We start from the raw sequence: 24,280 nt of genomic DNA on the forward strand, positions 1-24,280 counted from the left end.
GATTGTGCTCTTGCTCAGGTAGAGAGTACTCAGAAGCAGTTTATTGTTCTCTTCTTCGAGCGGTGCCCTAGGACTGTGCAGCTTGCCCCAGGCTACACAGGCTGGCTATACTCACCAGAGGCACAGTGGAGAATCAAATTCCCACCATGTGCCTCCACAGCTGAATATCTAAATCATTGAGCTACAGTATACAGCCAGCAGTCCCAGTCTTAATTAGCTTCCTAAAAACCGAGGGATGGTGCCCAGTGAACCTCTGTAGTAAGCTTGTTCCAGAGGGAAGGGCCCATGGCTGAGAAAGCTCACTTCCTCGTGTTGGCTTCTTTGGCCTCGTTGTATGTTACACTTCTTCATATCAAGGGCAGAAATGTTTTGTTGAGCAGAAGCTACTCCAACAGCTAAGATGGCTGGCTACCTTGGTTGCTGCAAAACCTCAAGGAATATTGTATATATGGTGGTCCTCCTTTTTGATTCACCACAGCCCTGTAAAGTATGTATATTATCCTGTAAGATAATTGCCCGAAGTTCACCCAGTGAACGTCATGGCTGATAAAAAAAAATGAATTCAGTCTCCAGATCCAACACTCCAACCACCATATTGCATAACTTTCTAAGAGAGCCAACTGATGTCTGAAGGAGGAGTCAAGAACCTTTAACCTACCACATGCTTTTGACCTGAACTCCTCAAAGCCTGAGCGAGCATAGCCAATGGTTATAGTTAATGGGATTTATAGTCCCGCACATCTAGAGGGCCAAAGGTTCTCCACCCCACTGCAAGACTTGTGAGGTAATTATTGTGTGGGGGAGGGGAAATCCTCTTTAAAATGTAACAGGAAGTCAACACCGTAGCCTGCCACTCGTTAACGTCTACCCGGTCATGCAGAAGTTTATGCAGTACAACTTAGACTTTAACAAGCAGAAGAAGCTGTGAACAAATCCTTCATACTTAAACCAGACATTTAATACCATCGGGAGTAGGAGAAAAGTACCTAAATTGCCCAGCTATGAAGGAAATTACGAAGCCGAGGATTTAGAGGAATGGTTTCTGAAATCTAATGATGAACATGGCACGGAAATTATGCCAACCATCGTATTTCTTTCTGCACTTGTGCCGCACGGTTAAATTAACTACACGAATTGAGCGCAAAAAGAGAGATGTATATTGTCTGAAGGCAGTTAAAACACTCCGATTGCAGAGAAACATTAACTTAATTATCTACATATTATACTCGGAAGAAAATCATTAGCTTCCTGTTTACGGGAAGCATCGGAGACGAACCTACTTTGTTCAAGAAAGCAGCACATAAAGAAAAATAAATGAAATAAACTTTCATTGAGGGAGGAAAATAATAATAATAATCTGAATAGAATGTCAGTTTGGCTGGCTTTATACGCCTTGAAAAACCAGGATGTAAAACTACAAGGGAGGAGAATTGATCCTAGGGCTGTTGCTAACATTTTAAGTGCTAAAGCATTTGCTCGGTTGTTGTGAGCATTAAGAACTACCTGTTGTTTCTGTTTTTCCCCTCCAGCCATTTCACAGATAACTTATTCCAGATAAGTTGTTGTTATCACAATGCATCTAGAAATGTAAGGAGTGAGACAAAGAAATGTTTGAATTCTTGGCAAAGAATTATATACTGTAATAATCTTAGAACTGCAGAGCTGGAAGGGGCCTTATGGATCATCAAGGCGAGGAGGCAGAGCTGGGAATGTAATGGATGCTAAATTGTGTCTGTTTCTTGGGTTCATCCCTTACACTTGCAGCCTCCGCCATTTTGTGGGTAGCGTCATTCAAACGGCCATGGTGGTAACAAAGCAAAGGGGTCTTTTTTGGTGTGAACCAGGTGCTGGGAGACCGCTTACCCTCTTTTCAGGAAAACTCAGTTTCTAGGAGTATCCAGGATCTCTTACTCTAGTACAAAACATGGAGATACTTGCTTTGTTTATGTACTTTAGAAAAGCAGTGTTTTTGTTGTTGTTACTGCCAGACGTGGTGGCGCTGCGGGCTAAACCGCAGAAGCCTGTGCTGCAGGGTCAGAAGACCAAGCAGTCATGAGATCGAATCCACGCGACGGAGTGAGCGCCCATCGCTTGTCCCAGCTCCCGCCAACCTAGCGGTTCAAAAGCATGCAAATGCAAGTAGATAAATAGGGACCACCTCAGTGGGAAGGTAACAGCGTTCCGTGTCTAAGTCGCACTGGCCACGTGACCACGGAAGATTGTCTTCGGACAAACACTGGCTCTATGGCTTGGAAACGGGGATGAGCACTGCCCCCTAGAGTCGAACACGACTGGACAAAAATTGTCAAGGGGAACGTTTACCTTTACCTATCTTCCCTTTGCTTTGTGTTGGCTTGGAAATGGACAAATACCCCCTATTCACTTCCTTTTGCAGGAAAATTTAGAATGTGAAGTACATGCCCCATTTTCCACAATGTACCTCCTATCCAAGAAGATAAAATACAGCCTGTGCCGTTTGTTTTTGTTTGCTTCATGTTTCAGCTTTTTAGTATGTGTTAGTATTTTATAGTATGTGTCATTTACTACTGTAAACCTCCCAGAATAGTGCATCACACTAACAGGATGGTATATAAGTTTAAGAAATACCCTGTTTCCCCAAGAATAAGACCTAACCTGAAAAGTAAGTCCTATTATGATTTTTCAGGGTGCTCGTAATATAAGGTAAAAGTCCCCCTTGATGTTTAGTCCAGCCGTGTCCGACTCTAGGGGGTGGTGCTCATCCCCATTTCATAATATAAGCCCAACCCCAAAAATAAGCCTTAGTTAAGTGAAACCCCACCCTCCACCATTGTTCAACATTGTGCAGCAACCAGAAGATAACATGACTGTACAGTGGTGCCTCGCATAACAATGTTAATTGGTTCCATTAAAAACATTGTTATGTGAAAACATCGTTAAGCGAAACACCATTTCCCATAGGAATGCATTGAAAACCGGTTAATCTGTTCCAATAGGAGCCTATTCAATACATTTCAATGGTGAAAAAAAATCACCAAAAATTCAAAAAGACTCAGAACAAAGCCAAATTACTTTAACGAAGGTTTTATTAGGTGCACTAATGATTCCAAGCATTTAAAACATTTTTAAAACATTTTAGAATATTTTTAAAATAGCAAAAACAGGGCTGTCAAAAAAAATGTTAAGCGAAACAGGGGACCTAAAACTGTCATCGTTAAGTGAAGCAAGGTCCCAAACATCGTTATGCAAAAATCCCCCATAGGAATCATCGCTAGGTGAGGCGGCAAAATTTCCAGCAAAGGCCATTGTTATGCGAATTCATCGTTGAGCGAGGCACACGTTAAGTGAGGCACCACTGTATTTGAATAAATGTAGATGGTTGTACAATGGGAAAAAAATAAAACATTCCCTGAAAATAAGCCCTAGTGCATTTTTGAAGCAAAAATTAATATGACCCCATCTTATTTGGGGGGAAACACAGTATAAAATAAATTAACCTAAGAAAGTTCTACCTATCTCAGATTAAGGAGACCCATGGAGAACGTAGCATGCAAGAGCCCACCTTGTTCATTTTGCTGTGTTTTGAAATTTACAGGTTGACACTCAGTGATTTGCCCTGCCAACGTGGCTCACAATATATTAAAACATAAAATGGGCTCACGGATTCATAGTGTCATTAGAAACCAGAAAACGACAAACTATAAAGTACTCAGACAGCTGGAACATTATAATAGCACCAGTAGAACAGTTTCAGGAAGGAGAGAGAGAGAAAGAGAAAAGATAAGAATATAAAATGCAAAAAACCAACAGGAAAGCAAAATTAGTTTTAAACAGAAGAGTTTAAACATAAAACTACTAAAATATCAAATGATAACACTCTAGGGTCTATCTAAAAGTCATCAACACAGAGGCCATATGGACCTCCCTCTGCACAATATTTTTGGTCTAAAATTCTCACCAAGCTAATTTTTAGATGCCTCGTGCATGATGTAAGTTGCATAACACTTAGCAGCTGGCATTCCACTAAACCGTTTCCACGTCTGCTTTTTGTCTCTCTCAATAGTAACCGCTTGCTTTTTGACTCCTCCCCTTCCTTAATTGACATCATCAGCAGACCCTCCCTATGGCTGAACTGGGCCCCCGAGCGGTCTGAACGTACACACAAAGAATACAGCATACAACGTCTTTGGAGAGAAAAAGCTACATCTTTATTGGCTACAACACCAGTCCCTGGCCAGCACTGGGGGGACTGGATCCAGTTCATCAGGAGGTCTGAAAGCCCCCTGATGCCTGCCACTGTCTGTTTTAGCAGCTGCTGAATGTTCCACCAGGAGTGGCCATCTTTTGGAGACGACACGGGCGTAGGCCAATCCATGACTCTCTGCCACTGGATGGCAAGGCCAGGCCAATTCTCCCAAACCGTGGCTCTGCCACTGGGAAGATTTGTTTGACATACTGGATGAAGAGGCTCTTGTTTGCAATGCTCATACCATCTGGGTCCGTTCCAGAGCCCCAAACTGCTCCTAGAGCAGCAGAGTGGTCCCTTGCCCCAGTTTTATGCTGGACAGGAGGGCCAGATTTAAAACTCTTGCCTCTCGATCTGTCTGCCTCAAAGTCCAACTTTTGAATTTCCCCGCTGGCCTGTGTAAAGCCGGCGGGGACATTCCCTTCCCTGTTGGCCAATGAGAAGCCAATGGGAAGGAGGACTCCACCCCCACCCCCGCAGCCTTCTGCCCCAGCATCCTCCTCTGGGTGAGAGCCACAGGGACATGGCCACGCTGGTTTGAGATGGTCCATGTGCCACCAGCTCTCCAGGGTCTGCAGCTCTGCCCAAAACAGGGCATGGCTTGGTAAGCCCGGGCTCCTGTTGAGCAGTGAGAAAGTTGAGTCTCAACTGCTTCTCCATCAGCTTGGCCAGAACCAATTTGTAGAGATGGGACTTTCAGATCTCTGAGGATTTCCAGCCTTATCATTTCAGCAGAACATCCCCCCCCCAGGCAGAATTATGGAAATGAAAGGCCCCAGACCATTAGGACTTAGAAGAGCCCTCTCGACTTTCATGTTATTCCCATGCCACGACTGCTTCAAATGGTGAGAAAATCTCCTTCCTTCCCTTTGGGAGTCTCAAAGATCTTTGCTACATAAAAGAGGTCCGTGGGAGAGGTGGTTCTGTGGGAGGCTGCCTTGATACAGTGCACTGGGCATTGGGACTTGCCCTCCCCTGGATCTGGGCGAGTCGCAGAGATCCTTACAAGACACACAGTGTAGCAGGACACTTTCTTTACTGTTTGAAGAAGCAGTGGTGCAGGGAAAGTATGGAGGGGCCGCATTAACTCTTCCTGGGGTTGGGGGCTTTTACTCCCATAATTCGACTCGGGAGTTCATGCCAAATTATGCGACTGGAAATCCTCCATCTCCGAAAGCCCCATCCTTACTCATTAACGTTTGGCTCCTCACTTTGTAGAACTGATGTCCTGGATAAATCAGCAGTTTATGGATGCGGCCATGGAGCCAAAGGTTGGGAGTTCGATTCCCCACTGTGCCTCGTTGACAGAGGCTGGACTCGATGAGCCATAGATTCCCTTCCAATTCTGCAGCTCAAAGATGATGATGATGATGAACTTTTGCCTCCTTTCCCCCCAGAACTAACTTTATTTTATTTTATTGATTGATTTGATTTGATTTGATTTGTATCCCGCCCATCTGGTCTATACAACCACTCTAGGCGGCTTCCAGTATGACATAAATACAATAAAATAACACAAAAAATATTACATAAGACAACCAGTAACAAATTATAATACAAGAATAAAGTAAGTAATAAATAAATAAAGAATAAAAGAAACAATAAAAGAACTTCATCTGCAACCATATCACATGGATGTATCATCTGCATGTCAGGAATGTCCCATCGTTTGCTCTTCTTCACCAAGAGCTGTCTCCTATGAGGGTTGCCCCTCACCCAGTCATTATATGTTGTTGTTGTTGTTGTTGTTGTTGTTGTTGTTGTTGTTGTTGTTGTTGTTGTTGTTGTTGTTGTGTGCTGTCAAGTTGCCTCCAACTTATAGAGCCCCTTATGAGCTCTCTCCAAAATGGCCTGTCCTCCACAGACCTACTGAGCTCCTGCAAAGTCAAGCCTGTGGCTTCTTTTAGGGGAGTCAATCCATCTCATATTGGGTCTTCCTCTTTTCCTCCTGCCTTCCAGTTTTTCCCAGCACTATTGCTTTTTCCAGTAAATCTTGTCTTCTCATGATGGACCCCAAGTATGAAAGCCTCAATGTTGCCATTTTTGCTTCTAGGGAGAGTTCAGGCTTGAGGTGATCTAGGACCCACTGGTTTGTCTTTCTGGCAGTCCAGGGTATCCATCAAGCTCTCCTCCAGCGCAATATTTCAAACAAATCAAGTTTTTTTTTTCCTGACAGCTTTCTTAACTTCAGCTTTCACACCCATACACAGTGATCTGAAATACAAGAGTGTGGATGATTTCCAAGTTTCTGTCTTTTGGGGGCGATCCCTTGGGTTTTTAATGTTTCTTCATTCTCTGTTTATGTCTTTGTAGGTAGTATTGGGTTGTAATATTTTAATTGTTCTTAGCTGCCCAAAGTAGCATCTTGTTAGTAGATGGGCAGGGTATACATGAAATTCATGAATTAATAAATAAATGATCTTGGTTTTGGCCTCCAATGACACATCCTTGCACCTGATGATCTTTTCTAACTCCTCCGTTGCTGCCCTTCCGAGTCTCAATATATAGAACATATTTATTTTCCTTTTCCCTGTCTATTCTATCTTCCTCCCCCACCCCTTTGAAAGCACAAACTTTCAGTTTCTTTTTAGGGAAGTGTCGTGGTGGCACAATATGGTGTCTGCGTGTGTGCACAATACTCTCCAGTCATGGACCGCCTCTAAAAGTGGCGCCATCTGGATTTTGGCTGTCTGGAGGAAGGCCCGGGGGGATCGAAACAACCTACAACTCTGGTGGAAGAAGGTCATGCCCATGGCAGCTTCATTGTGATTTCCTCTCCCTCCGCACTAGGCGTTCCAGCAGGCAGCGGCCGAGGCAGAGATGGGAAGCAGGACCATTCCATCAGCTTGACCGAGAGCCCAGTTTCCTTGGCTGTTCTCTCCTGGAATTGTTTCCAGTTCCGTTACATGTACTTAATCACTTCAAGACCTATTTCTTTGCCTTTTTTCTCCTTTCTCTCTCCCCCTCCCATTTTTTATCTTAAGCCTTCTGGTGAGGACAGCTCCTTAAGTTCTTATTGGACCATTTGAGTCACTCTGGAAATCTTTTCAGTTAAAAAGCGCAGTAAAATGGTAATAACATCAGTATATAATGATTTGGTAAATGAATACAATTAGATCTGACTTAGTTGCACATGGATTATATTAGGACTATGCAAATACCATGTTTCCCCGAAAATAAGATAGGGTCTTATATTAATTTTTGCTCTAAAAATTATTTTCTGGGGATGCTTCATGTTTTTCATGTACAAACATCTACATTTATTCAAATACAGTCGTGTCATCATCATCTAGTTGCTGCACAAAGGTGGAGGGCGGGGTTTCACTTAACTGGAGCAGAGCTTCTATTACGAGCATCCTGAAAAATCATACTAGGGCTTATTTTCAGGTTAGGTCTTATTTTGGGGGGAAACAGGGTAGCTCCCAAGCTGATCTGTGTTGCAGAATTTTGAATTTCTGGTAAAACTCATTTTGCTATGCAGTAGAATTACAGAGATCCACAAAGGGGAATAGTTGCAAGTTCCCTTTCTCATTAACTGGCAATTATAGTCTCAATAATTCACTCAGAAACATTTGTAGGAGAAAGAATAAATAGCATTTCTTTACTTACAGTTGCTAGAAATTTCAGACTTGTACATACTGCTTTCTTCATGGCACGCATACTTTGCAACCAACCCAACAGATCAACAGCAAACAAACAACTGCCACTAAGCCAAGAAAGAGAGGGAGACATGAAGGGCTCTCTTTGAAATCAAAGGCTAGAAAAAAAACAATTGGTTAGTGCCGGACATATATAATTATCTCAGCCCAAAACAGTCTCTCTCCCCCCCCCCAGTCAAAACACACAACAAGCAGCATGTGAGGTCGCAAATAAAACTCCAACAATCTGTAGTCAAATATTTCTTGGCCCAATTGAGACCGAACCTCTCCAAGTGGTTTTGGAGATGGCATGAAGCGAAGGCATGAAAGCCTTCGAGAATACAGCTCTGCAGAACTTATCGGATCCAACAGTGCTTCAAACAGGAAGTCCTAATCTACTTTCGGTGGTGTAAATTTATTTATTTATTTATTTATATTTATTTATTTTTTGGACTTATATACCGCCCCATAGTGTTACAAGCACTCTCCAGGCGGTTTACAATTTAATTATACAGGCTACACATTGCCCCCCCAGCAAGCTGGGTACTCATTTTACCGACCTTGGAAGGATGGAAGGCTGAGTCAACTTTGAACCGGCTACCTGGGATTTGAACCCCAGGTCGTGAGCACAGTTTTAGCTGCAGTACGGCATTTTAACCACTGCGCCACGAGGCTCTTGTAATTCACCTAAGAGCACGTGTTCGACATGTAGCTGAGAAGAACTGCTGGATAGCTCAGCGGTTTAGGCAAGAGGTAGGGAGTTCAATTCCCCACTGAGCCGCCTTGACAAAGGCCAGACGCAATGATCCAGGTTTGCAGTTCTAAGATGATGATGATAATCATTGTAGGGTTGGAAAGGGCTTTGGAGGTCTTCTAGTCCAAAACCTTGCTCAAGGACTGTAGCGGGCCTCATACCATCCCAGACAGATGGCTGCCCAATCTTTTCTTGAAAACCTCCAGCGATGGGGCACCCACCACATCGGGAGGCAAGCTGTTCCATTGCTTCATGGTTCTCACTCCCAGGAAATTCCTCCTTATTTCCAGGATGGATCTCCCTCTGAAGAGTTCCCACCGTTGGGTTCTTGTCCTACCCCCTCAGGCACAACAGAGAATCAATCGATGCCCTCTTCCCTGTGGCAACCCCTCAGATCTTAGAAGATGGCTCTCATGTCTCCCCTCGGTCTTCTCTTCGTTAAGCTGAACATACCTAGTTCTTTTAGTCGTTCTTTGTAGGATTTAGCCTCCAGTCCCCTTATCATCTTTGCTGCTCTTCTCTGCGCCCTTTCCAGGACCTCAGGCTCTTTTTTTTGTATTGTGGTGACCAGAACTGAGTGGGTGATACTTTTTATTGGGCCACTAAAGAATCAAACAAATTGCAACAGGGGACCCATGCCTATGATCTATCACTCAGAACTGCCTGCCGCAGCTGGAAGATTCTCTGATTCACACAAGAGGAACGTTGGGACATTTTGCTTCGAGATGTTTATATTTCTGATGAGTTTTATTGCCAGTGCGATAAAAAAATATGGTTTTAATTACACAAAAACCCTCCTTCTGGGATCTAGAACAAACTCTTTTTTTTGGATGCTATCTGATGTTTTTAAAAACTGGGCATATATTTGTGTGTATGGTTAGAACAGGGAAAACAAGGGCTGTAGGAAAATGGTCTTCGTTGAAAAAGAAGCCGTTGACACATTGAGACATCCCAATGAAAATATGGACAACCTTTACGGCAGTGGTCCCCAACCTTGGGCCTCCAGATGTTCTTGGACTTTAACTCCCAGAAATCCTGGCCAGCAGAGGTGGTAGTGAAGGCTTCTGGGAGCTGTAGTCCAAGAGCATCTGGAGGCCCAAGGTTGGGGACCACTGCTTTACGGCACTTTTGCACAGGAGTGAAAACAGCACCGGATTTTGCACAGGATTAACAAGGAACAGTCACTTTTGTACAAAAAAGAAGCTTTCATTTTGCATTGAAACCCCTGCATTTTGCACAAAACACAAAGCTTTCCTGCACAAAATGGCTATCTGTGCAAAATGCGAATTTTTTTCAGCACCAAATACTAGGTTCTTCTGCACCCATTGTTATTTTTTGCATGAAAAGCATGCTTGTGGGTGGTGGGTGGGGGAGGTGAAAGAAAAATGCATGAATGAGACACACACAAAAAGCACAAAACTCTTAGAATCTCACCCAGTGGGATGAAAATGGCTAAAGTTCTTTGTTCTGACCTGTAAGGGTGAAATGATGGACAAGCCTCAGTTACCCCTGTTACAGCAGCTCCACTGGCTGGCAATTCATTTCCAGGCACAATTCAAAATCCTGTCTTTCGTGTATTGAGCCCTGGGTCTAAGGTATCTCAAAGACGATGGCTCCCTTTATGAGCCTTCTCAGGTGTTAGGATCATTAGGGAAGGCATTTCTTTCAGTCCCAGCACCCTCACAATAGTACATACACAGGAGAGAGGGCATTCTATGTCACTGCTCCCAAACTCCGGAACTCCCTCCCACTGGAGGCCAGGCTGGCCCCATCTTTGGTGTCATTCCACAAGCAGGCAAAGACATTTCTCTCCAGGCAAGCTTTCCCTTAATGACTGAATGTCTAGGAGAAAATAAACGAGTTAGTTTATATTTTTTTGGCTTTTACCTAAGATTTTTCATATAAATACAATATAAAGGTTCCCCTTGACATTTTGTTCAACCATGTCCGACTCTAGGGCACGGTGCTCATCCCTGTTTCCAAGCCATAGAGCCAGCGTATGTCCAAATACAATTTCCGTGGTCACGTGGCCGGTGCGACTAGACATGGAATGCTGTGACCTTCCCACCGAGGTGGTACCTATTTATCTATTCGCATTTGCATGCTTTCGAACTGCTAGGTTGGCAGGCGCTGGGACAAGTGACAGGAGCTCACTCCATCACATAGATTTGATGTTACGACGGCTGGTCTTCTGACCTTGCAGCACAGAGGCTTCTGCGGTTTAACCTGCAGTGCCACCTCTAAATACAATATACAGTGATTCAATAAAAACATTGTAAATAAATGCATAAAATAAAATAGAACCCTTTTTTTAAACTGCGTGTGGTGTGGTTGGTTGCTTTCATTTAATGGGCCATGATGTAAATCCTTCCTATGATTCCCCACCCCACCCTCTTTTTCACCGAGAGAATATAAAGAGTCATTGCTAGCTATTAGAGACCTTTGCATTTGTATAGGTCGTTGTGTGTTGGGCTTCTGAGAAGGCTGATGTTTATGATATTGTGGAGTGTGTTGCTATAGCAAAGCTTGTTCAGAGAGAAGTAAATGTGCTACGGGTGCGCACACATTCTGCGGTGTAAGTGTGGCAAAGGAGTTTGAACAATAAAATCCTGGCAACTACTTAAGAACAATTTCCCCCGTATTTCTTGACAATACAAAACACTTTCCCCCTCAGCATTACCGTTACCGATCACTATTAGTGTCGTGAATGAAGGAGAAAGTATTTTGCCTGAGACACGGGGTTCAGATTTCTCTGAAAACAAGAAGCGCCAAAACGTTTCCATTCAGGAGGTGTACAAGATGCTTCTTCATTTCCCAAGAATTGATTTATCCTTTTCCTGCTTAAAATGCAGATGGTGCTAAGAGACTAAATATGTAAGATGGTTAGGCAAGGATGTACTATGAAAAAACATTGGAGGCATTGAAGAGAAAATTGGGCCACCATCTGTCAGATCTGGTTTGATTTGGATTCCTATCTTGAGCAGGGGGTTGGACTTGATGGCCTTACGGGCCCCTTCCAGCTCCATAGTTTTATGACTCCTTGAAATCCTAGACTGCCAGAAAGATGAACGACTGGGTCCTAGAACAACCCTGAACTTTTTATGGAGGCAAACATGTTGAAACTGGGGCTGTCCTGCGTTAGGCACATCACGAGAAGGCAGGATTCTCTAGAAGAGACAATAATGCTCGGAAAGGTTGAAGGCAGCAGGAAAAGAGGAAGACCACATTCGAGATGGCTTGGCTCCCAAAGGTTGAGTTTACATAAACTGAGCAGAGCTGTTAAGGATGGGATGTTTTGGAGAGCACACATTTGTAGGGTTGCCATAAGTCAGAGACCACTTGATGGCACTATGTAAGCACTAGCAACAGAGCCACTATGCAACCACAGAGACCACTAGCAACAACTATGAGAAAACTTCATATGTGCATTAAAAGGAGTTGTGCTGTGCTCTTTCGTTTCTGGAAGCTCCTCCATCATGCAAGTAGTTGTATACTCATCCTCACAACCAGCTCATGACTAGCCAGGGTGGGGGGGGGTGATACTTTCAGGATTGTCTTTACATGCTTCCATAAGCAAGTTGGGATTCTGGTTTTAGAATGGCTGTGCTGGATTCAGCCCAAGGTTCTGACTAAGCTGATGGCTCGGCTCCATAATTTCAAAAGCAGGGTTAGAAGGCTCCAAACTAAACCAGTTGCTTGTCCTGAACACCTGTTCTCCCAAGATAGACTGCCTCTCTCCATGGGGGTTTCATGTAATGGCCATGGCAAATAGCTTTGAGACTAAATCCAGCTGCGTTCCAAGATAAAACAAGTACTCAGCCCGCCCGCCTTGAAAGAGTTTGGGATTGCAAGTCCTCTAAATATGAGACGCTCTGCTGTGTTATATCCCACATCTGCATAGTATGACAATGATACTTTTCCAGGGAGAGCAGACAACTGGCCCCTTAGGGTTATAACATCCTCTTTGGCAACTAACAACATATTTTTCCGGATCCCTTCGGTCTTGTCTATGCAGCTTGGTTGGCACAGGCTGGTTCAAGTATAAAAAGGGTTGCTTAGATCCAGAGGAGTTCGCATACATTGTGTGGTGCAATCTTTGTATCTATCATCATCATCATCTTAGAACTGCAAAGCTAGAAGGGACCCTTTGGATTACTGAGTCCATCTCCTGTAAAGAAGGCACAGTTGAGGAATCAGACACCCAACCTCTAGCTCTGCAGCTGGATACCTAACCCACTGAGCTATCCATCCACATGGTGTGATGACCTTATTTGGTCTACTGTACCTTTTAAATTGGGGACGTGGTGGCGCTGCGGGTTAAACGGCAGAAGCCTCTGTGCTGCAGGGTCAGAAGACCAGCAGTTGTAAGATCGAATCCATGCAACAAAATGAGCTCCCATCGCTTGTCCCAGCTCCTGCCAACCTAGCCATTCAAAAGCATGTAAATGCGAGTCAATAAATAGGTACCACCTCGGTGAGAAGGTCACGGCGTTCCATGTCTAGTCGCGCTGGCCACGTGACCACAGAAACTGTCTTCGGACAAATGCTGGCTCTATGGTTTGGACACGACTGCACTAAATATCAAGGGGAACCTTTAACTTTACCTTACCATCTTTTAATTTTTTTAAAAAATGAAAGCTTGCTGCCAGAAATGAGAGAAGACAGGAGAGGGCAGGGTGGGAGTTTTTCTTTTGTTTTCTTTATGGGCTGGGATGCTGACTTGTTTTCCTGGGAACAGAAAAGCTATAAAGAAAGGGGGGAGGAATCTCCTTCCTTGCCCCCATCCGATCTCCTCCCATATCTTCGAAGAAGCCTTCAATTTTCTCTAACATTTTCTCTACATTTTCTCTAATGTTTTCTAAAAGGGGCAGAGAATGAGCACTTCCCTGATTGGCTTTAAAAGACATTGTTTCTCCCTCTGCTCCTCAAAGAAAGAGGGGATGTTTCTAATTTCCCAATTGCCCCATATCATTAAGCAATTAAACTGTCTGTTTAAGCCACTAATGGTACAGAGAAATAGAAACCAGCCTGCAAATTAAAACAGGAAGCTTCAACTTGGTGGTTGTTCAGAACACGGCCAAAGAGCCCGAAAAACCCACAAAAACCATCAGATCCCGGCCGTGAAAGCCTTCAAGAATACATTAGCTTCAACAGTTACACATGCTGGAAACAAACCAAAATGGAACAGTCCTCCCCAAGAAGAAGAAGAAAGTAGTAGTAGTAGTAGTAGTAGTAGTAGTAGTAGTAGTAGTAGTAGTAGTAGTGGTGGTGGTGGTGGTGGTAGTAGTAGTGGTAGTGGTAGTGGTAGTGGTGGTGGTAGTAGTAGTAGTAGTGGTGGTGGTGGTGGTGGTGGTGGTGGTGGTGGTAGTAGTAGTAGTGGTAGTGGTAGTAGTAGTAGTAGTGGTGGTGGTGGTGGTGGTAGTAGTAGTAGTAGTAGTAGTAGTAGTAGTAGTAGTAGTAGTAGTAGTAGTAGTACCAGAAAAGTGCAGGTAGGACTGCTCTGGGAGCAGGCTGGTTCACTCCAGTAAATATATCATCTGACCGCCAGCTTCAGAAGTGAACCAACCTGTCCCTTGTAGTGGACTAAGCAGTGGCCTAAATGTCTATGTAGAACCCCCTTAGGTTAATTAAAAGATATGGTGCTTAGCAAGAGAAGAACTTCATGTGCAAACAATATCATTACCTGCAGATTTATGGATTTTTGGCTTGAGCCCATGTTTGTATAGGCAGACCCAAGAAATTCAGGAGAATATGACACACATACACACCTTCGCTTTTCCATTTAAAGTAACCTCATGCCATTCTCCGCTGAGCATGTGCAAATGTATCCCACATGCACAACACGGAAAGTCACCGCACAGGGTCTATGAAACCTATTGCAACAGTGCCCTCTATGTATCGTGAATCGGATTCTAGATCTTTATTCCTTCAATGCGCTACTGCTTGTGGGGGTAGGCATGACCCGATGAAAACATCTGCCAATCACAGTTAGGGTTTTATGGAGCGCATTTCCCTTTGGTGTCTATTCCCACCCAGGGGACTAACCCACACTAGCGAGCATCAGAGGGGGATACTGGACGGTTCCATCAGGAATCCCTCAAAGGTGCATTTGGCATACCATGTGTAAGACACAACCACTCAATGTTTACTGAGGGGTTTTTATAGCATTTGGTTTTAATTTTCTTTGGAAAAAAGACACACAGAGAGAGTTCTTAAAAGCTAGGCAAGTTTTCAAGATCTTTTAAATAGTCCCATAATCAGAGGATCCCCAAGCTTTTCATGATCACTTTCTGTTTCTTTACCACATGAAAATTCAACAGTGGGAAAAGCCATAGCTTTACTGGTTGTGGAACTGCAAATTTATACAACTGATATATTTTTAATGCAAAACAATGCTTGTTCAGGGACAGGACATAAACTTCCTCCACATGGAGAAATGCCACTGGTGTTTATGAGACTGCTTTGGCTAAGTGTCGGGATTTTGGAGTTTAGAGCTCCATCTTGTGGTTGTTTAGGGATACATCAGTGATGTTTAACATAATCATTATTTTAGTATAATCATGCATTCTCCTGTGATTCTCCTTATAATCATCCCATTGTTATGTGATTCTCGTTGTGCGCAAGCGTGGAATGCCTTAAGACTGATAACCACACGACACCTCTATGGCCAAATTCTTATCTTATGCTAATTTTGCTTGTTTTGCATGCTTAATAAAAGCGTCTGGGGTGAAGAAGGTAGCCATATTCTTCTTCTTCACTACCGGTACCTGAATACTAACAAGATAAAGTCTGCAGTGTCTTTTTTATCAGAGAATTCTCTTATCAACTGTCGCTGGGCAGGCCTGGCAACAGTTCCCTGGTTATTTCCCACATCTGGTGCCCCGTGTGAGGCCACACGGGTTTCAACGACCGACGAAAGGTTCCTCGACGAAAGGTTCTTCGTTCTCATCCACGCCCGGCATGGGTTTCTGCGCGCTTACATCTTAAAAAGATCCCGGGTGAGTGTTATCGGTCAAGTAAGAACACAAAGAAATGGGGTCCTCATTGTCTCATGAACAACAAAAATTTTGCAACGACCTCTTTCATCTCCTGACGGAAAATGGGCATTCAGTCACAAAAAAGGAGGTGGAAAACCTTATCTGGGCAATTGATGAGGTTTGTCCTTGGATGCCGGCATACGGTACTTTTGATCTTGAGAAATGGACTAAAATTGGCACGAGCTTTCAAAGCAATCCAAAAGTTCACTCCCGTGTGCTTTTCACTTGGTGTAAAGTCAGAGCCTGTTTAAAAGACTTGACACCGAATAACATCTTATTCAATCAGCACTTGGAATGCGGGGGTGGACAATTACCTCCATTGCCTCAAATTTTGCCACCTCTTCCTTCGGCTCTGCCGCCACCTCTTCCTTCGGCTCTGCCGCCTCCAAATGAGCAGGAATGGCTGTTGCCAAGAAAGCCTCCAGACAGAGATAAACAGGACAATGAGGACTCCAATCCCCTGGACTTTTTCTCAACTGACATTCAGCACGGGGGGGTTACAAGCACAGTTTCAGTCCCTGTGTCCCAAAATTTCTCTGCAACTCTGGCTGCAGCACTTATGGACTCAGGAGATGCAGGCAATGACATGATTTCTGCCTTCCCAATAATCAGGGGACCCCCGGCTGCTGATGGGGCGCTGGGACCTGCTCGTTATGAGTCCCTAAGCTATCAGATGTTAAAGGAGCTGCAGCGTAGTGCTAAGGAAAATGGAATTCATGCACCATACACCAAGGCACTTTTGGAGAACTTATCTGAGCAGCGCCTAACTCCTGCTGATTGGAAGTTGCTCATCCGATCCTTATGGCCCCCAGCTCAAGCACTCCTCTGCATAGAGGAGTGGAAGCACCTTGCCACTGAGCAACATGAAAAGAATGCAAGGGCTAATCCTGTTATCCCAATTACTAGGGATATGTTAATAGGAGAAGGCAACTTTACTACAATACAGCAACAAACTGCTTTAACTGACCAAGCCCTTACTCAGACTGGTCAGCTTGTTCAAAAAGCTTGGAGAAAGATACCAGGGACAGGGGCAGAGTCTGTCTCCACATTTGCTGGCATACACCAGGGAGCTAAAGAACCCTATGTGGACTTTGTCAATCGCCTCCTAACAGCCCTGGATAGACAGGTGGAGAGCTTTAAAGCTCGCACAATGCTGTCAAAGCAATTGGCATTTGAAAACGCTAACCAGGAGTGCAAGCAGGCATTGGCATCCATTTATGGCAAAGCTGATACCACCATTCAGGACATGCTGAAGGTATGCCAAAATATAGGCTCTCATGCCCATAAAGCACAGCTGTTTGCCGCTGCAGTACAAGTTGCAGCAAACCCTGCTGCTGGCAAAAAATGCTTCGCTTGTGGAAAGGAGGGGCATTTTCGGGCAAATTGCAGATCCGCCCCTAAAGAGGGTGCCCGCCCTACCAGAAAATGTCCCCTTTGTAATAAAGGATTTCATTGGGCTAATCAATGCCGTTCTCGCCCAAACAATCAGGGAAACGCCAAGACGGGCCAGCCCCAGGCCCAGGAAAAGAATTAGGGGCCCCACATGAGGATAATCCTACCCCAAATGAGGACACTGGCTCCCAAGACTACATACCACCACTTGCTAAAGACTGGATAGAAATATGCAATCGTAGAGAGGCTGCAAACTGGGGGTGGTCAGTGGATACTGCTCAGACAGCTGGAAACAACGGCATCATAGTCAAAGTTGCAGATCCTGTGTTTTTAAACCTCCCAGGGATAAATTCTCCAGTGCTAGTTGGCATTCCTGCTCCAATTCCTTCAGGCTTTATGGGACTTTTGTTGCCACTTGAGCCTAACTCTAATTTGGAGGTCACTCCGGGGATGTTTTTTCCTTCTGACTCCTCCACATTTGTGATTCATGTTCGTTCATCTGCTCCCTTACACCTCCCGGTGGGGATGGGAATTGGAAAGATGTTTTTGCTTCCAAATGCTTCTAATGAAAAGCCCTCCACCCCTGTGAAAGTGCCTGATAATTTGCTTATGGCCACTATTGCTCTTTCTGATCAAAGACCTTTGTTAACAATTACAATGGCAGGACAAGCTGTCCGTGGTTTGCTGGACTCAGGAGCCGACGTTACAGTTGTAGCAAAACGGGACTGGCCAGCATCTTTACCTTTGCAACAGGCAGCTGCAGTGTATGGTGTGGGAGGTTTTACTGCTGCAGAACAGAGCGCTCACAGTATCATTTTTCAGTCAGAAAACAAGGCTGTGCAACTGAAGCCTTTAGTCATGGACATTCCGATAACACTGTGGGGGCGAGACTTGCTGTCTCAGCTCGGAGCTGTTATTCATACAAATTTATTGTAAGGGCCTCCCCCTCAGCGCCGCTGCACGCTCTGCCCATTAAATGGATGGACACTACTCCTGTGTGGGTTCCACAATGGGCTATGACGTCACAGAGGTTGCGAGCGGCGGAGGCCATTATTCAGGAACAACTCAGACTAGGGCACATTCAGTACAGCACCAGTCCATGGAATAGTCCTATTTTCGTGATAAAAAAGAAGTCTGGCAACTGGAGATTGTTACAGGACTTAAGAAAAGTCAATGAAAAAATGCAAATTATGGGACCATTGCAATGTGGTATGCCTAATCCTAACATGATACCAACTGAGTTTGACTTAAGGGTCATTGATCTCAAAGACTGTTTCTTTTCTATTCCATTGGCCCCAGAGGACAGGGAAAAATTTGCATTTACACTTCCAGTGTATAACAATGACCGTCCAACCCCACGTTTTGAACCTTGTGTCCTCCCACAAGGAATGGCAAATAGCCCCAGTTTGTGTCAATTATTTGTTGCTACAGCCCTTGAACCATTCCGCAAAGCCTTCCCTCACATACTGGTATATCATTATATGGATGATATCTTGATATCTGCTAAAGAAATTACTTCACAGCATATGGAGTTCCTCACTGCTACATTAACATCATTTGGACTCTGTATTGCCCCGGATAAGGTTCAAACAGTACCTCCATTTCTATATTTGGGCCACAAGCTGTCTGAAACAGCATCCATCCCTGCTTTACCACAGCTTAAAATACCTTCTTCCTTTACGCTAATGGAACTTCAGAGCCTTTTGGGACACATCAATTGGGCACGTCCTTTTTTGGCACTGTCTACCAATGATCTCTCACCACTGTTTGCTGCACTTGCTGGTCATACCTCTCCTGCTGATGTAATCCCTGTTACTGCATCTATGAAAGCCGCATTACAGCTGATCTCTCAAAGATTTCGTCTGCAGGCTGTGGATCGTCTGCCCACAAAAGACACTCTCCTTTCATGTGCTATCTTAGCTACACCACTGCTGCCAACTGCAGTCCTATATGCTCCGGACAAGAAGGATAGAATTGCAATTATTGAATGGCTGCACTTGCCCCACACTCCCTCAAGGAACTTGTACCCCTGGGTCAACGCAGTGGCAGATTTATTTGCCAAAGCTCGCTCCAGATGTTGCCAACTGTCAGGGACAGATCTTAACTCTGTTTATTTTCCTTTTTCACAGGATGATGTTGACAAGCTGCTACAAACATCACATTCTTTTCAAATCGCCTCTGCAGATTTCATTGGAAAAATTTTGCCTAACCCTCCAAAAGACAAACGCTTGACATTCCTTTCCTGTGTTTCTTATAAATTAACCTCCTGTTTTTCTCCCCAGCCTCTCCCCCATGCACGCACTCTCTTCACAGATGGTTCGCCTTCTCGAGGTGTTGTCGTGTGGCAGGATCATGAAGGACAATGGGTATCGAATTTCACAGACACGCAATCTTCAGCCCAGCGCTCAGAATTAGCTGCTGTCATATTAGCCTTTGAACTTTTTTCTAATGATGATTTTAACCTTATTGTAGACTCACAATATGTTTATAAACTCCTCATAAATCTGCCTTCTTCTTATCTCTCTCCTTGTATGGATAAGAACCTGTATTCTCTCTTTTCCCGGCTTCAATCGTTACTTCAGAGCAGAACAACATTTTGTTTCATTGCACATATACGTTCTCATTCTCAACTTCCTGGATATATAACTGAAGGGAATGCTGTTGCTGATTCATTTCTCAAGCAGAATGCATGTGCCTTCAATATTTTTTCTGATCCGTTTGCTTCACATGAAATGTTTCATCAGTCTGCGAAAACTCTTCACAAAATGTTTTCTATCCCCATGACACAGGCAAGAGACATTGTAGCAGCCTGCCCTGCCTGCAGCAGATCTCCCTTAAACCTACAGTATGATGCTGTTAATCCCAGGGGGGAACTAGCAAATGAAATTTGGCAAATGGACGTCACACAAGTGCAGGCTTTAGCTCCGTTGTCTAAACTACATTTGACTGTGGATACATTCTCTGGTTTTATTTGGGCTACTCCGCTTCGTGGAGAGACTGCAAGACATGTCATTCAGCATTGCATCCGAACTTTTGCTGTAATGGGCCGTCCAAAGGTTTTAAAAACGGACAATGGAGCGGCCTATACATCATCTGCCTTTCAAGATTTTTGTGTTCAATGGGGCATCCAACTGAAGCATGGAATTCCTTTTAATTCCACAGGGCAAGCGATTGTGGAAAGAGCACACTTAACCTTTAAATCTCTTTTGCAGAAGCAAACCTCCGGCAAAGGGATTTCTGTGGCAGATGTTCCAATGGTTGTTGCAAAAGTTCTGTATACCTTAAATTTCTTGCTTTTCCCTCATAACAGGGCTCACACTCCAGTCGAACTTCATTTCAGGTCCGAAGAGCCGCTTCCTCGACCACTGGTCTCCTACCGCCAGCCGCCAAATCCAGAGTGGCAGGGCCCGGTTCCTTTGATAACTTGGGGAAGAGGATCCGCCGCGGTCGCTTTGGACAAAGGAGCTGCTTGGATTCCAGCGAGATGTGTTCGGCCATGGCGTGGACCTCCGCAATCCAACTCTTAGGACTGCTTGAACTGTTCTTCTTTCCATATATTTCTGCCCCGGGCACGGGGGGTAACTCTTGGGTACAACATGCTCGGTATATGTTTGATGTTCATGGACAGAATGTTTCTCTTGTGTATGAATCCCCTATAGCTGTGGGTTCCATGAGCCTGCTGCCTGCTCTTATTAATGATCCAACCCTGATTCTTGCCTCTTTGCAAAGTATTTCAGAACCTGGTCAATCTGAACTTCTTTTCCATGCTGTTCCTCCTACTCCTAAGATGTCAAAGGTTAGATGGTTTCAATTCACTCGCCATACTCATGGTTTGTGTTTCTGTTGTACACATAAAGGGAACTGGAATACCAAGGTTCCAGGTTTCAATCAATCTGCACACCGCTTTAAAGCTTTAAAAAATTATACAGCATGTAACAATGAATTCTGGCTCTCAGCACAACACGGAGGCAAATTTGGTTATATGAATGCCTCCCTTAATCCCACTGGCCTTGTGAATGTCTCTACGGAACATTCCACCTTGGCTGACATTTATCCTGATTTTCCTTTCATGCAGGCTAACTTTACAGGATCAGGTTCAATCTGTGGTCACATGTTTGTAAAAGATCCGAATTTATGGTTCTTTTTTGATCAGTATGCGACAAATTTTCATCCTGGTTATCTTTCTGGCGCTTGTGCAGGTATAGGGTTTTTAACCTTCCCTGTACAAGTATTCGATCCTCTGACTGTTACTAATGATGTAGTTTCTGATTCCACACTACCTTTTTCTGTTCCATATCCTACTTCCTCCCCTCCTGCCTATTCTAATTCATCTTTTAGTGAGAGGAGAAAGAGACGGTCAGTTAATCTTCACAAGGACCGTCACTTTGGACCATTGGGTCCTCATTGCAAGGATGAAGTGATAGTGCGAGCACAAATGTCATCCTCTGATGCAGGCCGTGTTGGAGGAGGGTCAGTTACAGGTATGCTCACCTTAGGATCCTATCCAGGCATCATTGCACAAGAAAACAGGCATAGCATTTTGGGCCTGACTTGTCGCCTGGAAAAAACAGTTAATGCTACTACGAAAATTATTAGAGATCTGCAGAATGAAATAGAACAGTTGCAACAAATCCAATTGCAGCATCGTTTGGCTCTTGATTATTTGCTTGCACGCTCTCATACAGGCTTTTGCAAAATAGTAGGTACTCAATGTATTGTTCGCTTTCATAATTTGAATCGTTCAATTGAACATGAATTAGCTGATTTACATGCTGCCATTACCAATAATATTTACACTTCCCCGTGGACTGGCTTTTGGGATTTTTTGTGGTCCTGGCTTCCAGATCTCGGATGGCTTCGCATGCTCCTGATGTATGGTATCATTTTCTTGATCATTGCTATTGTCATCTGCTGTTTTTTGCAATGTATTCCTTCATTGATTCATGTTTTCCTTAAGTGCTGCCGCAAATCTGTGAAATCAATGTCTTTATCTGCTAAGCAAATGTATCAAATCAAATATCATGTATTGCATTCTAGAGATGATGAAGAATTTTTTCCTGCCCTTGATGCACCACCTACAGGATGGGATGCCATGGATGTTCCCCTCCATCAACAACGTCATTCTTTGGATTCGGAGCCTGCTGATGTCTATAACTGGCAGCACCTTGCTCATCCAAAATGAAATAAAAACGGAGGGAATGTCGGGATTTTGGAGTTTAGAGCTCCATCTTGTGGTTGTTTAGGGATACATCAGTGATGTTTAACATAATCATTATTTTAGTATAATCATGCATTCTCCTGTGATTCTCCTTATAATCATCCCATTGTTATGTGATTCTCGTTGTGCGCAAGCGTGGAATGCCTTAAGACTGATAACCACACGACACCTCTATGGCCAAATTCTTATCTTATGCTAATTTTGCTTGTTTTGCATGCTTAATAAAAGCGTCTGGGGTGAAGAAGGTAGCCATATTCTTCTTCTTCACTACCGGTACCTGAATACTAACAAGATAAAGTCTGCAGTGTCTTTTTTATCAGAGAATTCTCTTATCAACTGTCGCTGGGCAGGCCTGGCAACAGTTCCCTGGTTATTTCCCACAGCTAAGAGCAGTTTTCAACAGGTAAAGCTACTGAAATGTGGCTACCAGATTTCAGGTGTCAGGCTCATACCTCGTTTGGTTTCATCATCTCCAACCGAAATAGTGTGGGATGACTGCATTCAAGCAGATGCATTTGTGCAAATCATTCTATCTTTTAAAGATTAATGAAGTCGTTGAGGCAGGAAGTGTTGGTCCTGAAGCATACCATTTTTCTAGCCACGTCCTCTTGTGTTTGAAGGCAATTTCTGTGAAGAAAATGGTACGTGGAACCATCTGTGGATCGTTGACAACAGCCAAAACTGTTTGGGTGGCAAACTTTTCAATTTCAGCAAAAGGGTTTCACACTTCACTGGTTCAGAATGAATATTCCTTTCAGTCAGGGGGCATTGACAGAACCTAGAGAATTACTTTTTTTAAAAAAGTATTTTGCCCTCCTAATCATCCGACTTCCCCAGTTTGTTAGCATCAAAATTGCACAATAAAGGAGATGTCTATTTTCTGTGGTAGCAAGATTTCCATCCAGGCATGTAATTCCTTCAAAGCACAGTCAGACATGCAAATGAAGCTGGTGCTCACAGTCAGACATGCAAATGAAGCTGGTGATGACCAACCACAAATCAAAAGCAAGCTAAATTGCAAACTACAGAGTGTAGTTTTTGTTACTTCAGAGAGTTCCACTTCTTATCACGTAGCTTAGTTACAGATATAGCAACACATTTTAAAAGTAACTCGTTACTTCCCCATTTCTCAAAAGTTACTGTGTAGTTATCCTTTTTTAAAAACTGAATTCTATAGGTTGCTTACCTGTGGTACAAACCATATTCTCTTCCTAACCACCTTATTATTGCCTGACTACCCACAACAAATCAGAAGCAGGAGGACAAGACAGACCTTGAACCATGTTAGATTCCTCCTCCATTTCTTAGTGGGGCTAAGCATCCCTAAAATGTAAAGGTAGCTTTTAAAAGTTACAATTTCTCAGCAATTAAAATAGCAGTGTAATGTATGGAAATCTTTCAGATAATGTTGTAGTTACGTCCCATCAAGTCACCTCTGTCTTAGGGTGACTATCAATGAGTGACCTCCAAAATATTCTGTCCTCAACAACCTTGGTCAGCTCCTATAAACCTAAGGCTGTGCTTTCCTTTCTAGAATCCATCCTTCTCATACTTGGTGTTCCTCTTTTCCTGCTGCTTTCAACTTTTCCTAAGAAAGTCTTTTCCAGAAAGTCTCTTCTGGAGAACCTCAGGCTTGTAATTTTTACTTCCAAACAAAAATTCAGGCTTGGTTTTATTTCGGACTGACATGTTCTTTTTTTTTTCAGTCCCACACATTGGCAAGTCTAGCACCATATTTCCAACAAATCAAATTTTTCTTGCCATTTTTTTTTCACTGTCCAGCTTTCACATCCATATGATCGGAAACACAACCGTGTGAATGATCTTGGTCTTGTTTTCTCAGGGACACGCCCTTATGCTTCTTCTAGTTCCTTCATTGCTGTCCTTCAAAGTCTCAATCTTCTTCTCATATCTTAGCTGCAGTCTCCATTTCGACTGATGATTGAAGCTACTCTTCAGTACTGCAGGACCCTCCAGAGCAGAGAGTGGTGCTTTTTGCACTTTGGCGCAAGTAGA

At 43.7% G+C, this 24,280-nt stretch overlaps 2 long non-coding RNA genes across 3 annotated transcripts; one reads left to right on the forward strand and one right to left on the reverse strand.

Annotated features, from left to right (window-relative positions):
- Positions 1 to 2,240: 2,240 nt before the first annotated feature.
- On the reverse strand, positions 2,241 to 22,826 carry LOC144583179 (uncharacterized). Its single transcript, XR_013536829.1, has 3 exons — positions 22,717 to 22,826; positions 10,052 to 10,089; positions 2,241 to 7,931 (listed from the first exon to the last, which is right to left on the reverse strand). It is a non-coding gene; the product is annotated as an uncharacterized LOC144583179 (long non-coding RNA).
- Positions 15,094 to 22,561, forward strand: LOC144583178 (uncharacterized). Of its 2 annotated transcripts, none has more exons than XR_013536827.1 (2): positions 15,094 to 15,615; positions 20,357 to 22,561. It is a non-coding gene; the product is annotated as an uncharacterized LOC144583178 (long non-coding RNA). The 2 variants fall into 2 exon arrangements; XR_013536828.1 differs by having other exon boundaries at positions 20,387 to 22,561.
- Positions 22,827 to 24,280: the final 1,454 nt, after the last annotated feature.

Source organism: Pogona vitticeps, chromosome 5 (assembly GCF_051106095.1).
Source record: "Pogona vitticeps strain Pit_001003342236 chromosome 5, PviZW2.1, whole genome shotgun sequence".
NCBI classification, from domain to species: Eukaryota; Metazoa; Chordata; class Lepidosauria; order Squamata; family Agamidae; genus Pogona; species Pogona vitticeps.